Raw genomic sequence first — 17,377 nt, 5'->3', positions numbered from 1 at the left:
ACCAGTTTGTTCTCAGGGTTATTCTTCCCCACCTCCAACACACACCTTCCCTATTCATGCACTTTTCAACCCTGGCACAGATGACCTCATCTCTAATCTTCCTCTCAACCCCATCATGTGCGCAATTCAGATCTGAAATGCAAATCACTTAGAAAAATACATGCACACAAACACCCAGACACCTGCTCCCTCTCGTTTCGGATATATAGGGTAGATGCACACACAAGCACGTCTTACATGTATGCATATGAACATTAATTACACTGTTTCTTTTTCCCGAGGTTTTTAAAAAAGATCTGTAGTCTTTTCAGATGATGAATATTTGTTGACTACTAACCCAGGTCTTGCTAAGTACTTTTATACGTCTAGAGCGGGGCACTCTAGACGTATAAAAACTTAATTCATCCTGCCCTTGCTTTTAAAAAAAACAGCGGGTGAGACAAGAGATCTCCCTGTACACACACTAGCAACAGACTAAATATTTGTCGTTAGTGGTGATGAGGGTCAGACATTGTGTGGGCTAGCAGAAACATGAAAGATAGTGATGGATTATTCTAGAAGACAGGAGAATCACACCTGACACAATCAGCTTCCAAGGGTCACTCACATACATAGTTTAGAAGACTCTTGACCTCTGTAAAACTCTGCTTTGTTGTCCATTAACTCCCTTTGGAAAATATATAAACAAGGGTCCAGGGGATATAACAATGGCAATGCCTCATACAATTCACAATTTTTAGAGGAAAAAATTAATTATTCCCTTGACCAGTTTAATCAGTTTTCTACCAATCTCTCATTTCATAAAAACACAAGGAAGATATAAATCTGTTGACTTTGGGAGTCAGAGAAGCTATGTAAACTCCACCTGTTAGCCTGTTCAATCTTACTTATTTCTGCTGTCCGTTTGTTAAAAGACTTCATCAGGCGAGGACACAGTTGCCTCTGGCACCTACGTTATCTTTCTTAAGTATTTATTGAGCACTATATTCTATTCATCACTGAACTTAGTGCCAAATAATGGAATAACTAATTTTTAGAATAACGCGTAGTAGATATAAATTAGAAAAATAATGGCAGCTTTAAAAAAACAATCGCCTTATTAATGTCATCTAGATTTAGAACTTCTTAAGGTAAGGGCCCCTAGTCCTGCCCTGCCTGGGTGCTGAATGAAGAATCTAGCTGATGACCCACGAGGTCCCAGCACAGTTTGGGACAGCTATGCTTCCCATAGCTCCCAATCCACCAACTGCTTCCTTCCTAAGCAGAGCAGACTTGAGCTCAGGTTAGGGATCCTTTTAGATGTTAATAGATTGCTTTTTGGTAATGGCTCTATTTTAGGGAGGATGTATTTGTTGGTACAATAACTCATTTCAGCTCCCACTGATTGGGAGGTATGGCTCTCAGGAGCAGTGCAGGAAGGATGCCAAGGCCACCTCTGGGTTCAGAGGTCCTGTGATCGATTAATACTGCCTGTCCCCAGGAGTGGATTAGATGAGGGATGCTCAAGGGCTGTGCATCTACCGCTCCCGATATAACAGGAAGAGCAGAGGCTTTGCAGTGAGAGCCCCCAGCTTCAAATCTGGGCTTTGGCACTCTGTCTGTAGGATCTGAGAAAAGTCACTTTGCCTCTCTACAACTCAGCTTTTCATCTGTAAATGGGAATAATTTCTGTTTCATAGGGTCCATGTAAAGCAGTTGTTCTCAAAGTGTGGTCCTCAGGCCAGCAGCATCAAGGTCACCTGGAAACTTGTTGGAAAGGCAAAATCTTAGGCCCCACCCCAGACCTCCTGAATAAGAAATTCTGGGGATGAGGCCCAGCAGTCTGAGTTTTAATGAGCCCTCCACGTGGTTCTGATGCCTGCTAAAGTTTGGAACCCCTAGTGTAGAATCCCATACTAAATGATAAGACCTATTGTACTTATTTTAAGGACATAAGTCAGGTCTTTCACCTGCTACACATTGTCCAGCAAAGTGCCAGGCTTACCACAGGTGCTCAATAAATTCTAATTTCTTTCCCTTTCTTGTCAAAATATAAGCTGCCAACACAAGAACCTATGGGGTGGGGGAGAGCAGGGGTGTGCATGTTGTTTCAGGTGGAGAAATTAGACAGTGGCGTGGTTCAAAGACCTAAGCAAGCCTGTGGCAAGATGTCTGGGGGATTTCCTCCCCACGGAGAGGAAGGAGGATGGGCTCAGGTCTCTGGAGCTGATGACAGCAATGATAGTCTCAGGGATGAGGGCTACTTATGCCTACACGACACGCTAAAGCAGGAAGGATCATACACAGCAGGCTTGTCTTAGTTAAACCTCATCCAAAGAGTTGCCGTTCCTTCAGTCCCAAAGCCCTACTTTTTTTTATTGAAGTATAAGTGACTTACAATTTTCTATTAGTTTCAGGTGTCAAAGACCTCTATTTTAAAATTGTTTCACTTGTTCCACAGTACAAACTTTGACAACAGGTCTACTGAGGTGGCAGTACATAATAATTGCACGGCGCTGCCCTCCCTCCCACCTCTCACCCCCAGCAAACATCACTGCGCTGACAGTTTCATTTGCCTCACAGGTATAAACAATGGTGCCATGATTTCCATGCCCACAGGCCATCACGCATGTGGCAATGTATTTATAAAGACAAATAAACTGCAAATCATTAGGGAAATGCAAATTAGAACCACAGTGAAATACCACTTCACATCTACTAGGATGGCTTTCATGTGAAAACAACAACAACAAAAACAGAAAAAATGGCAAGGATGTGAAGAAATTGGAACCCTGGCGGGAAGGTAAAATGGTACAGCTGTTGTGGAAGACACTAAGGCAGTTCTGTAAAAAATTAAACATAAAATTGGGACTTCCCTGGTGGTCCAGTGGCTAGGACTCTGTGTTCTCAGTGCAGGGGGCCTGGGTTTGATCCCTGGTCAGGCAACTGAATCCCACATGCTGCAACTAGGAGTTCGCATGCTGCAACTAAGAGTTTGCATGCTGCAACTAAAGAGCCCACATGCCGTGACGAATATCCCGCACGCAGCATCGAGGAACCTGCATGCAGCAGCTAAGACTCGGCTCAGGTAAGTAAGTAATAAGTAAGTAAATAAATAAATAAATTACCGCACGATCCAGCAATTCCACTCTTAGGTGTATACCCAAAACAACTGAAAGCAGGGACTCAAACAGATATTTGTATGCCCAAGTTCCTAGCAGCATTATTCACAACAGTCGAAGGTAGAAACAAACCAAATTCCATTTATGGAAGAATAAACCAAATATGGTATATACATACAATGTAATATTATTCAGCCTTAAAAAGGAATGAGTACCATTTTCGGAAGCAGCAGCATAGCACGGGGAGATCAGCTCGGCGCTTTGCAATGATCTAGAGGGGTGGGATAGGAAGGATGGGAGGGAGGCTCAAGAGGGAGGGGATACGGGGACACATGTATGCATATGGATGATTTGCTTTCTCGTGCAACAGAAACTAACACGGTATTGTGAAGCAATTATACTCTAATAAAGATCAATTTTTTAAAAAGGAATGAAATTCTGACACATGCTACAACACGAATGAAACCTGAAAACACTATGAAAAGTGAAATAAGCAAGACAAAAAAGGACAAATATTGTATGATTCCACTTATGAGGTACCTAAATAGTCAAATTCAGAGAAAAATAGAATAGTGGTTACTAGCAGCTTGGGAGAGGGAGAAATGGGAGTTATTTTTTAATGGATATAGACTTTCCAATTTGGGATGATGGAAAAGTTCTTGAGATGGATAGTGGTGTTGGCTGTGCAACAATGTGAGTATACTTAATGCCACTGAATTGAACACTTAAAAATGGTTAAAATGGTAAAGTTTACGTTTTATATATACTTTACCACAATCAACAAAAGAGTAGCTAACCACTCTCACCCCACCACGGCCACAAAAGGAAAAAGATAGCACAATATAAACCTTCTACATCTACAGTACTACTAAATTCTCACCAAAGTAAATGTCCTGAATGAAAAGGACTCTAAAACCTCTGCATGCTTAAAATCTAAGCTGATTATGGCAGCAACACCCTTTCAAGACAAACAGTATTCTCAATTTACTTTGGCTTGCCATGTTATGAGCACATCTGATGTGAAAAGGAGACACAGCTGAAAATGGAGATTTGGCTGTGACTCTCCGATGTGCTCACTCAGAGGCTTCAAAATCCCCATCCTTCTTCCCATTAATGAAGGTTTGCTTCGACCTTTCCATTAGCCCACAAACTACTATTAAAAAAGCCATTTATCAGATTAACACTGAGTACTGCAAAAGTCATCTGCAAGCGGCGTGCACTTTTCCACGTAGGGGTTGCCATGCCAACGGCTGCTCCATGTTCATTGTACAGGAGTATCAACTTCAACAAAGTCCTGTTTCATAATTCTGAGGACCAATTCCATCTTACCGTCCCTCCGCACTTCCCAAATGTGCACACATGACAAAGACCCCACCAAAATCAGGTAATGACCAAGAAAGGGAGCAATTAGAAAACTGACTTGCTAAATGTCCACGTACCGAAAATGTTGCAAGGCAGACAAACATTATATTATTTCCTCTCTCTAACTCTTATCCCCATCCCAAAGAAGTACAATCAAAGAATTTGATGTAATAACAGTTTGGCCAGTAATTCTCAAAAAAGGAATCCTGGGTGAATATATTGAAGGAGAGACTATAATTACACAAATTGTTGTAATAGATTGTTTGCCTGGAGAGCACACAACTATAAACAAAATGGGGTAAGATACTTGGATTTTACTGGTGCTAAATTTTGTTGCAAATTTTTGTTTTAAACAATGCCTGCAAAGTTTTAAGTAAATATATTTAAACTGACTAGCAGTATCAAGTGTTTTGATTTAGAAGAAATGTCTGGAACAGAGAGCTCTAGGACACCATTTGTCTTGACTCAAAAGCAAACCTAACAAGCAATTTCCAACCACAGACAATGAGCCCAGCCTCATACTAAAAACTCCTGATTAAATCAAAGAAATATCCAATCTGGTTTAAAAATGATTCATAGGAAACAAACAAATGCTGTGTAGACAACAGATTCCCAAACGAACAGGAGTCATCGTTATGCTGAAGTTTGCTGTAAATATAATGCCACACTTCCAACCAGGATCAGCAAAGGAAGAGAAAAAGCTCATCACAACTCTTAAACATACACAGCGTTCAGGTACGGGATAGAAACGTACTAATAGCATCTACCTCAGCTAAAAAAATTTTTGTTTTTATCTTCTGTCACAACTCTGAATGATACTGTATATGCATTCAAGTTTTCAATATCATGAATACACTACTGTGTAAAGAAGGAAGGGTGCCTTTTACAAGATACAGATTGTGTCATAAAATTTGATAACCAATTAAAATTTTGAATGATGCTTATTTGAAATCTTGGGCACAGGAACGACATCACTGAAGAAAAACTCGTTCTTCTAGCTAGTGGCTCCTGGCTCAGAGCAGACACATGGGCCACACTGGGAGATGATCTTACCCAAAGTGATACCCAGCCCTGACAGCCCTCATGGCCGCAGCCTCTTCTATGTAATCTTGTGAATTACTCTAAGCCTAGAGAAAGGCCTACGTGGATACAAAAGCTTTAAACTTGTAGTTATTTCTGGGACACCAGAGCTGACACATTGGTCAGGCATATACGAGAGATGCTGCTTTCTTAGTTTGCGAATATCTCTGGGTTGGTTAGAGCTTGTTTTCTGAACCAGGATGTGTCGATGATTCGGAGTTGTGTTATGATACATCTGTAAGTGGAACTAAATACAGCTGTATTAAATCTATATACCGTGATAGCAAGAGAGAATATTGATAAGTTGCTGTATGAAAAATGCATTTTCCACAACAGTATATAGTATGATTATACTCTGCAATTACATGTCCATATTTACTCTATAGAAGAAAGTATGTTCACCAAAGTGTTAACAGTGGTTATCTCTGGATGGTGGAATTTTGGTGATTTTTAGTTTTATCTTGATGCCTTTCTGTACCATGACTTTTTTTTTACAGGAACATGTACACTTTTTATAATCAGAAGAAAACAACTACTTTAAAAATAATTTTACAGGAGAGACAACTTATAGGGTCTGGGGTGTGTGTGTATGCACACATACTCTTGCATAGTCTCCCTAACTACCCTTATGCTAAAATCTCCCTCCAAGCAATTTGGGGAGCACTTCCCTCCTCCCTCAGGCCCAGGCATCCCTGGGTGACGTCTGCACATCCCTATCCTCCCTCCACATCCTGCTCTCCGTCCAGCAGCGTCAGGGAGCTGCCCCCGCACTGGGGGCAGCCATTCAAGAAGCAAGGAAATATTATGCAAGAGCACAGGAAGTCAGAGGAGACAGGATTCTGGGCAGGCCTGGCAAGGAGTCTGTGTGAACTCCAGTGAACAAGTGGACTTTGCTCAGCAGGGCTGAAGCCAGCAGAAAGCCTCCAGGGCGGCAAGGGAGAGCCGTCCACCTCAGGTCTCTGGCCAGTGGGCGGCCATCCAGAACTTGATGTACCTGATGCAAGGCAGATAAACCCAAGTCCCAATATTTCTACTTTTTTGGCCCAAGTTCAAGGTGACTCCCCAGCGCTCACGCACCATGACTCACCTCTGTCCCACATCGCTCTCCCCCCCTCCCCCCAAACACAACATGACTCCATTCAGCAATTTCCAGGCCTGTTCCTCTCAAGGCCACCAGCTTTCTAACTCAGTTCTCTCTCTCACTGCCTCAGACTGAAGGACTCAGTACTTTTCAGCTAGCTTGTGTTCATCATCTCATGTCAGTATCAACCCTGAGCACCCCGGAAATGTTTATTTATATGCACACACACACACACATTTATATGTGAATCACAGAAGTAATAACCCCTTCTTTTGCAGTAGTTTATATTTTCCAAGCCCCAACCCAACTGGCAGGGCAGGGATTGCACCAGCCATCTGACAGTTGCAGAAACTGAGGCTCAGAAGGAGTGCATGAAGGCTGCAGCATGATATGCTATCAGAGTGGGGATCCAGGTCTCCTGGTTAAGGATGCTCTCACTCACCTGAGAAGCCTGCCTCCTTCTTCCCTGGCATTAGGAGATGAGACACGGCCCTGCCTGGTAACACAACTGCTCCCTTTTGTAGAAAATGCTGGGCAGCACACATTCTGTCCCACCTCAACCCACTTTCTCCTTAACAGGGGGTGGGCAGGGGGTCCTGCTGCTGTCAGTGAAGTGGGTCCAGCCCCTGCTCTCTGGCATCATGCCATGTCCAGTAATGACTCGCAAGTCTCTGCCCCTCTCCACTTTAACAGAACCTCCTCTTGGAGAGGGGGACATTACAGGGGAATTGGAGATGCTTTCTCCAAATCTCCACTGATCACCTTTAACCTCCCATCTTCCTTCCCTAAGGAAGCACCTGGAAACAGGAGTTGGAACCAGGTTCCACCTGGACTTCATTTCACAATGGAACTGGTTCCCACCAGTAGCCCATTTTAAAGATGGAGAAACTGAGGCCCAGAGGTCACCCAGCTGGTTAGCACTCCTGTTTCCTTTCCACCAGGCCACAGGAACTCTGCCAGACATACAATAGGACATTTCCCAAGCAGAAAGGCCCTAGATGTAAGTAGTGGGATGGACAGGACTGGGCAGAAATAGGACTGAGGTCCCCCCACTCCCCCACCCCCAACTCTCTTTTGCCTCCGTCAGGAGCAGGCTGTGGTATTTTAACACACAGAACCAGCCACGTAGGGAACAACTCCCACCCAGTCACTGCCCCTGGCCCAACAATTGCTAATTGTGGTGAGGACCGACAGTGGCATTCTCCTGGGACTCTGCTGTGTATTTCCAGTCGCCACCAACACACAATGGCCCCTACTCCTCTGGTGTAAACATTGCCAAATAAGACAAACAATAACATCGCCAAGACAGAAAAATAACGTGCCCCAGAGAGACAGCACCAGCCAGTGGAGAGAGGCCGGGGTCAGGGCTCTGCTAACATGGGCTCTTCTGCTCTCTGACTTTGCGATCACATTTTTGTGCCTTGCTTGTTTCATCTATACGGTGAGAATGACAACTACTTTAACCTACATCATGAGCTTTGGGAAAAAATTAAGCACTGGACTGAACAAACGCAAGAAATGATAATGCCAGGTTGAGGACAAAGACCTGGCAACCCCGGAATAATTATTTCACTTAACGAATACTTAAGGAGCACCTCATAGGTGCCCAGCACTGCCCCAAACACTGCGGGTATGGTGGCAAGCAAGGCAGCAAGGCAGCACGGCCCACGCCCTCAAGGAGCTTACAAGCTAGGAGGCAGCAACAGATAATAAGCAGACAAGGGAATGACAGCATGTGGGGAATGCTGTCTTTCAAAAATAAAAATAAAAAATGGAGAAGAGGGTTGGTGGGCTGGCGGTTAACCGAGGGAGGTGGGGATAGACTTCCCTGAGGAGGTGATATTTAAGCTGAGCCCTAAGGCCCCAGCAGCTGTCCAGCCTCGAGATGGGGCTGAGGGAAGGGCCAGCTCAGGCACAAGAGATGTCAGGGATGGTGCAGGTGACAGGTCTGAGGCCAGAATGGAGTGACCTGCCAAGTTTCATGGTCACTATGTGGCAGAGCCAAGCTCTTCACCCCCAAAGCCTCTTCCCACTACCAGTAAGACCAGGAAGCCCAGGCATCTTGAGGCCTCAGTGTGCCCCTCATTTCTACATCTCCCAACAAGCTGCCTGACCTTTTGAACACCTTGGATCCGGCACTTAGTCCCTTTGGGGGCCCACAGTTAATTAGGTTTTGCTTGTGAGAAACAGAGCAATAAGTGGGACCCAAGCAGAGGTAGTGCAGATACAGCTCTTTAGGTCTAGAGATCTGGGGGTGCTGAATCGAAGGGCAAATCCCCACTTGTAACAGGATGGCAGCAGCCATGGACCCTCATCTCCACAGGTGAGGGGGAGAACAGGCCAGGCATGGAAAGGGGCACATCCATAGTCAGACCATTTTTCAGGAGTCCTGGAAGTTTCCTTGGTCTCTTGGTGTTATCAGATTTCCTCCCATCTCAGGAGATGGGAGAAATACAACTCAAACTTGAAAATCATGATTGGCAAGAGCACATAACCCTGGGGGCAGTTGCGGGTAGCGGCAGTTAAAGGTTGGAGAGCTAGCGTCTCCTTTCAGCGTCTGCTAAGATTCCCTCCCAATTGCAGTCAAATCGCTCCAACAGGCAGTGATGTGCCAAATGGTTATATTGCTGTTCTTGTTAATAACGCTGCCTTAATGGTCTGTACTTTATACTCTTCAAAGGTCTTTCTACTGAGATAATGGTTGCAAAAATTATTTTCAAAGTGCAACACGCTCTTAAAATGCCTGGTTTTACTGAAACTCTAGCTCATGTCAAACTTATAATAACAGTACTCGTAGAAAGCAGTTAGTGTATCTAACCCCCATTTAGGAATAGGAAACAGAGAGAGGTTAAGTTACCTTTCTAGGTCACACAAGTCTGAAAAAGATCTAGAACAGTCTCTCAGAGTCCTAGAGATTTTTGAGAGCTCCTCTGAACCTCCTATGGAGGCTGGCTTTGCCAGGGACACAAAAGAAGTAAAAAGTGGCCCTAGGGGCATTTACAATCTGTTTGGCAAAACAAAGGGTAAGAAATATGGAATGCTGTGGTCATCCCCTGACACTAATTTTGGAGGCAAAGGAATTCAAGTGGGTGAAAGTTTGTCCCTTTCCAAAATAAACATGTACTCTGCCTTGGCCCAGAAAATCTAACTCCAGGAGAATTGTTACGTCATTACCCTTGTAACATTTGGATCCATACAAGGAGCTCCAGGTGGCCCAGCGTCCCAAGGCTTATGTTGATCTGAGGGTGGAAAATGGTTCAAATGTGCTCAAATGAATGGCTCAGGAAAGAATGAATCACCGTTCATGGTCATCTCAGAATCCTTTCTGCCTGGGTGCTCTGGTCATCAGGATTTCTCAAGGCCCAACGCTGGCCAGTGGCTTCTGTGACCACACCACCACCAAGTGTGCCCAGGTCCCGTCACCCAACTGACCCAGGTGGGGCAAACAGTTTGTTAGGAGTTTCGCAGAGGCAAAATTGTTATTTTCAAAAGTACTTTTACTTTGGAAAGGAAGAGAAAAGAAAAAAAACAGAGAGGAATAGACATGGTAAGTTCACAAGTTTCCTACCCTAATGGTGTCGTCACAGATTAGCTGGGTTAGATCACCCTCCTCTCCCTTCCGGGGGCCTATCTGGAGCTGTGGGCAAGTGGATGCTAGACTGGAATTCTAGCTCTAGCTAGATTAAGGTAAACACCACTTCCTGGCCTACGGGGTTTCTCAGGACATCCCTGAGGCCACTTCCCAGGGACTGCCCAAGGCCCCAGACAGCCCCTGTGTCTGGGCTGGCTGCACTGAGCTCTGCGGCTCTCCACCACCTGCAGTCCCGGAGGAGGAAGCCCCCATCCACCTGGCTCCAGCGGGCCCTTCCTGGGCTCAGGCCCAGATTTCAGCAGCCTGCACAGAGTAGGTGTTAAATGTGAGCACGTCACTGAATAAAGCAATCCTCCCTGGGAGGGGGAGCAATTTCCCAGTTCGACAACCATTTACGAATTACTGAGGGGCTGGAAAAGGAAGAAGAGACGGGACACGCAATTGTCACAATGACATTAAATTCCAAGACAGGAGCTATCAGGAGTAGCGGCCCCCCTCGAAGTACCATTGGACAGGGTACACTAAAGTGACTTGCTTGGCCTTTGCTGGGCCCTGGTGTGGGAACTTCTTCAGGGATTCAGGGTCTCTGCCAAGGCCCTGCTCTCAAGTGTCCAGCCATGACCTCAAATGCTTCTAAATACCCCCAGGAGAAAGGTTATACCTGCTGTGGGTATAACTACCCTACCCCAGCTACCCTACCAGGTGACTCCAGAAAGATGGCTCCTTTTATCTCTGGCTACATCTGTCCAAGAACACCAGAGCTCAGGCTATAGGGAACGGTGTAGCCACACAACAGGAAAGGAGAAGGCCAAGGAACAGCTCAGCTGCCACTTCACGCAGGGGATGCAATTCCCAGTGATCGGTAGAGACTGACAGAAAGCATGGCCATCTCCCTCCCTACAAATACCGGAGCGTTGAAGGGCCTGTCCTATCTTTCTATAATGATCAGACTCAAAAACCTAGAATCTACAATGACAAAGGGCAAGAAGGGATAGAACAAAGGCCCCTATCACATTATTAAGGGGACAGAGGCTTCACCATCAAAATGAGAACGAGGAATGCGCATCACTGCATCCGTCCACAGAGCCCGATGGAAGCTATTTTAGAACACAGTAAGCTGTCCCCTTCCAGTCTCCTACTCTGGACACTGGGAGGCATTTATTACCCTGAGGCATAGTACAGTCCGAAAGCAAATATATTCTAGAGCAATTTGGGCACATCTGCAGATGACTGATTTCCTAAGCAATACAGAGGAACATTCTTAGCCTTATGAAGGACAACCATGGCACCGTCCCACCACCCTTTGGTGCTTACACTAGAGCCAGCTGGAAGATAACAGATGTGCCCTGAGCAGCTCCCAGTCCAAATAACTCCCAAGAGAAGCAGGCACTGCTCCTGTGGCCCCAAGGCAGCCCTAAGATTCCATCACATCATGACTCAAAGAGGAATCATGATGTCCTCAACTTCCCAACACCAGCCTGGGCTTGGTCCCCCATCTCCCATCTTTTAACACAGCTCCAGATGCAGCTCTGGAAGGAGCCGGCTCCCCAGCACTGGCCTGTACACCCTCATTATTCCTACCTCCTCATTTTACTCCAGCTGTTCACCCCCGCTGGAATGCCCCAAACCCATCTGCCTATCCAAATTCTACCTAATCTTCAAGACCTACCTCTTAATGCTCCTCCATTAAACCTCCCTCTAATCTATGCTGATCAGTTCCTTTCCTGAAACTATTCACAACACACAAGATCTGTTTACCCTTATTCACACTCAATTACTATCAGTCTTCCACAGTTTTGCTCAATGTTTTTATCTGAGCTAGTTCTGACTTCCTAACAAGATAGCAACATCGTGAAGATGGGGCTAAGACAACCATTAACATAAACCATCTTACATTGTTTTAAACAAATCATTTTAGGAATTCCTTGACTCACCAACTAGACTCTAAGCCTCCTGAGTGCAGGGGACTAGACTCTAATGCCTCTTTGTAACCTCACTACATGGCATGGCGCCTGAATTTAGTAGGTAACCTAGAATGTTTGTACACTGTGATGATGACAGTATCCACACAAACTTCACTACATGCATGGTGGGTGACCAAGGAGGATGGGTAAGTTGATCTGAGCAAAGGTTTCTGCCTAAATCTCTAACCCACTGCACTAAGCCCGAAGTTCATGACATAGATCGAATTACTGAGTCTACAAACAATTACTGGGCACCAAATGTGGGCCTCTGTTCTGAGTGCTGTGAGAAGAAAGAACATAAAAAGATAAAGATAACTGGGTTTCTGCTCCTGAAGGGCTTACCACCTATGTGGTGATCAGGGGAAGATACACACACACACACGTACACACCACACTGAAAAGCAAATTGTAAGAGCATCATACAAGTAATAAGACACAGACTGAAGGCCATATAAATGCAGGGGTAACCAATGTGCTGTGAATCAGGAAGGCCCCGTAGGGAAGATGATTTCTAAACTGAGAGTGGGTACTCTCCTACACACACTTTCCCACCTGGCTTTTTTAAACTTTAACCTAGAGCAAGTAAGTACTTTGTTGTTTGGCTGGTACTTGCCTTGGTGCATTGGGCAATCTTGAAGTGAAGCACTGACTTCACAATACTAGACTAATGTTTGCATTTGATGTATCAACCAGACCTGCCTATGGTCTTGTGGGTATTTTTTTCTTTTTCCTCTCTCTTCTTTTTTTTTTTTTTTTTTAAAAAAAGGAAAATAAATAAAGGGCTCAAATCTACATGAAAAAGAAAAGCAGAGCCCAAGAGCCAGGCTTTTCAAGTGAACCAAGAGACATTAAGCAATTGTATGATTTTTTTTTTTAATTAAGCATGATTTGGGGGACTCAAAATATGCACAGTGTTTACAAGGCGCATTAGAAAATTAGACATCCTTGCCCTTGAGCAACACGTAATGTTGCTGGAAAGACGAGAACACATGAAATGTCATTAGATAACAAGGAAATATAATCAGGCGGGCTCTCTCGCTTAAGTCGCCAAGAGCTAGAAAGGAGTGGAGGGGGAGGTGCTGGTGTGGGAACTACTGCAGAAAGTTCTGTAGGACTTGGGGGACTCGGGCTCATGCTAGGAAAGTGGGAGATACTCGAGTACAAAGAGAAGTCAGGAGAGCATCCTAGATGGAGGAACTGGGCTGAGGCAGCAGAGGTGGGAAGGAGACCTGTGACGTGGAGTGAACCAGCCTCTTGCGGCAGAGCAAGGAGACTGGCACATCTGGGGTTCAGGAAGCACACTGGGTGATGGTGAATGGGGTGAGAGGGCTGGAGTGGGGGTCCCTTATTGTCAATGAGATGAATTCCCACAGCTGTGTAGGCTGCCCTTGGGAAGAAAGCTGGACCAAGGATCCATGTCCTCATTCAGGTTTTGAGTGTGTCTAGCTAATCCTCGGAGATCTTCAAGAGAGACACTCAAATCCACAAAAGGAACCCCTTCCCCACCCTGAAGACTCTCTGTGCTCCAAGGACATGACAACCCTGCCTAAAATAGGGGCAGTATCAGCACCATGCAAACCTGCTCTGAGAGGCTAGGAAAGCTATTTTAGCAGCCAGGCTGCTTCCCAGCCAGTCAGATAGCAGGGAAATGCATGGGGGTGCTAATTTCCAGAGAATATCAGAAAGCACCAGAAAGTGGGGCAGCCACACAGTGGACCAGGATTTCCCCCTGACTTCTTGACCACCCCAAAGAACCTCACCAAATGGGAGGGGCTGTGTCAGCTGTGCCAGGACATGGAGGGCAAAGGCAAGGAAGCCAAAAAACTGCGAAGGGGCTGGCTCCCATGCCCCACTACCACTAATTCCCCTAAATCCCTGGTATAGAAGAACAGACAGACTCCTGTGGCATGGCGATACGGTTACATTTATAGAAGCTCCCTTGTCACCAGCAAAATGTGACCTTCATACTTTTCTTATCTTAATATCTGGATAAACATTTGTTGTGCAAGCACACAAATAAAGGTTCTCAGGGTGAAATGTGGTGTGTCCAGTAACACCACACAGCTCTGAACCCAGGCACCAGAAAGTCCTTTTGGCTCTGGAGATGACTTCTCTCTCTCTTTACCCTGGGCACCAACATTAGCTTCATCCACCTCAGCCAGTGCTGGAGCGAAGGCTGCCATGCTAAGATAGTATCTGAGAACTCTTGGAAACACAGGAGAGAAACACAAGGTTACGGTGGTTTACAAACACTGAAGAAAGCAATTTCACTGGAGTGCTTCTTAAACCAAATATAGAGGGAAGGAACATTATTAGGGTTTAGCCTGGAATCTTCACACAGTGAATGATATTCTTCTAGCTCTCTGAATTCTCCCCATGGCATGTTTTATATACCGTGATATACTCAATTAAATATGAGTATTTTCATTCAGAAAAATATTGTAGAGGTTATATGTTCATAAAAGAGTGGTTATCAAATGATCTGAGCTTTACTTGCACGGTCCTATTATTTCTCGAACGCTCTGTAGAAACATCACAGAGTCCCATTTCCCCATATATTTGACCGTCCAGAATTGACTTTTTAAAATTTTCTTTTGAAGTTCTGAAGAATGGGCCCTCGAACAGCTCCTCACAGGCACAATTTTCTGCTGTTTCCACGTGGAATTCATAAACAGAGACAAGCAGCTGATTTTGCGTGCGCACATAAAGCCATTCTTTCCTGCAACTGCGTATGACGTATTTTCCAGGGCGATCTTTCTCAATACCCCCAAGTGCTTCAGCAACAGGAAGCTGTAAAGGTAGGAAGGAGGCCTGTAGATATTTGCTGTAATTGCTCATTAGTAATGAGGGTAGTTAGCGTTGAAGTTTGAGTCACCCCCTTAGGGCTCATCCTCCTTCATTAGCTTAGAACAGGTGCCCAAGAGGACACCTGGGTCCAGTTCTAACTTTCACTGCAGGCGACATGGTTTGCTTCTTTTCACAGCTCAATTTCTCAAACATAAAATTAGGATAATGTGTTACCCCTTCCTTCCCCCTGCCCTCTACCCAGAGGCAGTCAGGAGAAATCTTATTCGAAGTGGTAACAATATGAAAAATTTGTATCAAGGGTAAAATATACATATTTGTTAATACAAATACAGCATCAAGAGACAGAGAGAGAGAGAGACAGAAAGAGAGAGAGAACTGTACGACTAGATACCCAGCACAGTGATTTAAATGATTATTACAAAAAAAAAAAAAAATCATACACTTTAACCAATGTATTTTTAAAGGATTTATAAAATGCTTCTGAACACAGATTGAGGCCATGTGTCTGCCCCCTTATTCATAGTGAGCCACTGACCCCCCACACTCATAGGTCAAGAGCAGGGAGACTCAGACTGAAAATGAGACCGAAAGAGTCAACTAAAGCTGTTACAGAATTGATGAACTTCTAAAAAGACTATCATATCAGCTGTACCCCCAGCATCTGTGGGCAGCCAACACCGCAACGGGGGTTAGTTAACCTCCAACATTACAAGTGTGAGTACAGAAAATGGAGTCATTTTCCCACTCGTGTGCTTTATTATACAGCTTCATCCAATAAAATCACTCATCTGTTACGATTCCTAGCACTCACCTCTCGGGTTTGAATTTTTTTATTCGAAGGTACCATGGATATGGGATGCAGAAAGTCACTGGAGGAATATAAGAAGAGATTTCTAACAATCCACTTCCTTGACTTTGTAAAATTGGGAAAACGCCAGATGGGGGCATGGCAAATCAATATATATTTTTTAATGGGGTAATTTTCCTTACTGACAAACCACCTTTTCTGAAATATCTTTCCACGTGAGGAAAGGACCTGCTTCCCAGAGTCATTATCTCACATAGAAGTTACTTGTAACTTTAAAACTAAAGAATTTTTCCAAGTGAAGGGGGGGTGGAAATGTGCCTCCTAGGAACATGTAAAGGCTCTGATGGTCATGCCATATTATAAGTTTGCTGATGTACACCTGGCCCCTGGAAACAGTCTAAGGAGGTCAAGCAAACCAGTACTCTTGAGAATTTAGGAAAAAACAAGACCACTTAGAGGTAGATAACATTCTGGTCCATTCCACACACCTGTCTTCTTGCCTCCAGAGAGCTCACAGGGCCCCGTCACTCTTCTTGATCTCATACTTGCAGATCAGTTCTGTGGCTTTCCATAGCGGGACCAGACCATTGGTGACAAACTGCACCAACCTCTACTTGAAAATCGCAGATACTGGCACGCCATGCATGGCCACCACACATACGGTGATATGCAATTGCTAATATGGCTTGCTTCTCTCTCCATTATGATATGTTCGTGCAATTGTGTTTTACAGCACTGGGAAAACTCAACAAGCCCTTCGAGGTTCACAGTGCAGAAGCCAATGGTGTGATGGCTGTGAAAGCTTGGGGCTCATCAGAGAAGGGCTCTATAAAAACGCACCATACTGTCATTGCAATAATCATAGCTATTCTTTATTTTCCCATCCATTCTCTCCTTCCTGGGCTCACAATTTCAAAAGATCAAAAGGGCCAGAGGCCGTCTTGTGCAACTTGATTTGGAGATGGCTCTCCAGAAGCCACTGAGGAAGAGCTTCGAACAGGTTCTTCTGCACAATGGAGTCTGAAGGTTACAGGAATTACTTAAGTCTTTCCACCTGTTAAGAGTGGGAGGTGGAAAGCTTTGAACTTCTTGGGGGCAGTAGAGAACCATCTCCTGCCAGAGTGGAGGAAAACCCATGAAAAACTAGAGTTTCCAGGGCTTCCAAGTCTACCGTTCATATCTTCAATCCCTGTCTGCGTGTGAGGTTCCATACAAGTGATGAGTCACAAAAGAGAAAAGTAATTATAATAATTATAAATACAACAGCAAAAGCAGTTATCATTTATAGAGTACTTTCATGGGTTGGGCATGGTACTAGATACTTTATAGATATCTTAGGTAAGGTAAGGCAGTGTGGATCACTGGTTAAGAGTACTGGCTCTGGGGAAATCAGCTCGGTGCTCTGTGTCCACCTAGAGGGGTGGGATAGGGAGGGTGTGAGGGAGACGCAAGAGGGAGGGGATATGGGGATATATGTATACGCATAGCTGATTCACTTTGTTATACAGCAGAAACTAACACAACAATGTAAAGCAATTATACTCCAATAAAGATGTTAAAAAATAAATAAATAAATAAAAG

This window comes from Physeter macrocephalus, chromosome 12 (genome assembly GCF_002837175.3).
Source record: "Physeter macrocephalus isolate SW-GA chromosome 12, ASM283717v5, whole genome shotgun sequence".
Lineage (NCBI taxonomy): Eukaryota > Metazoa > Chordata > Mammalia > Artiodactyla > Physeteridae > Physeter > Physeter macrocephalus.
Note: the sequence above shows the minus strand (reverse complement) of the source record.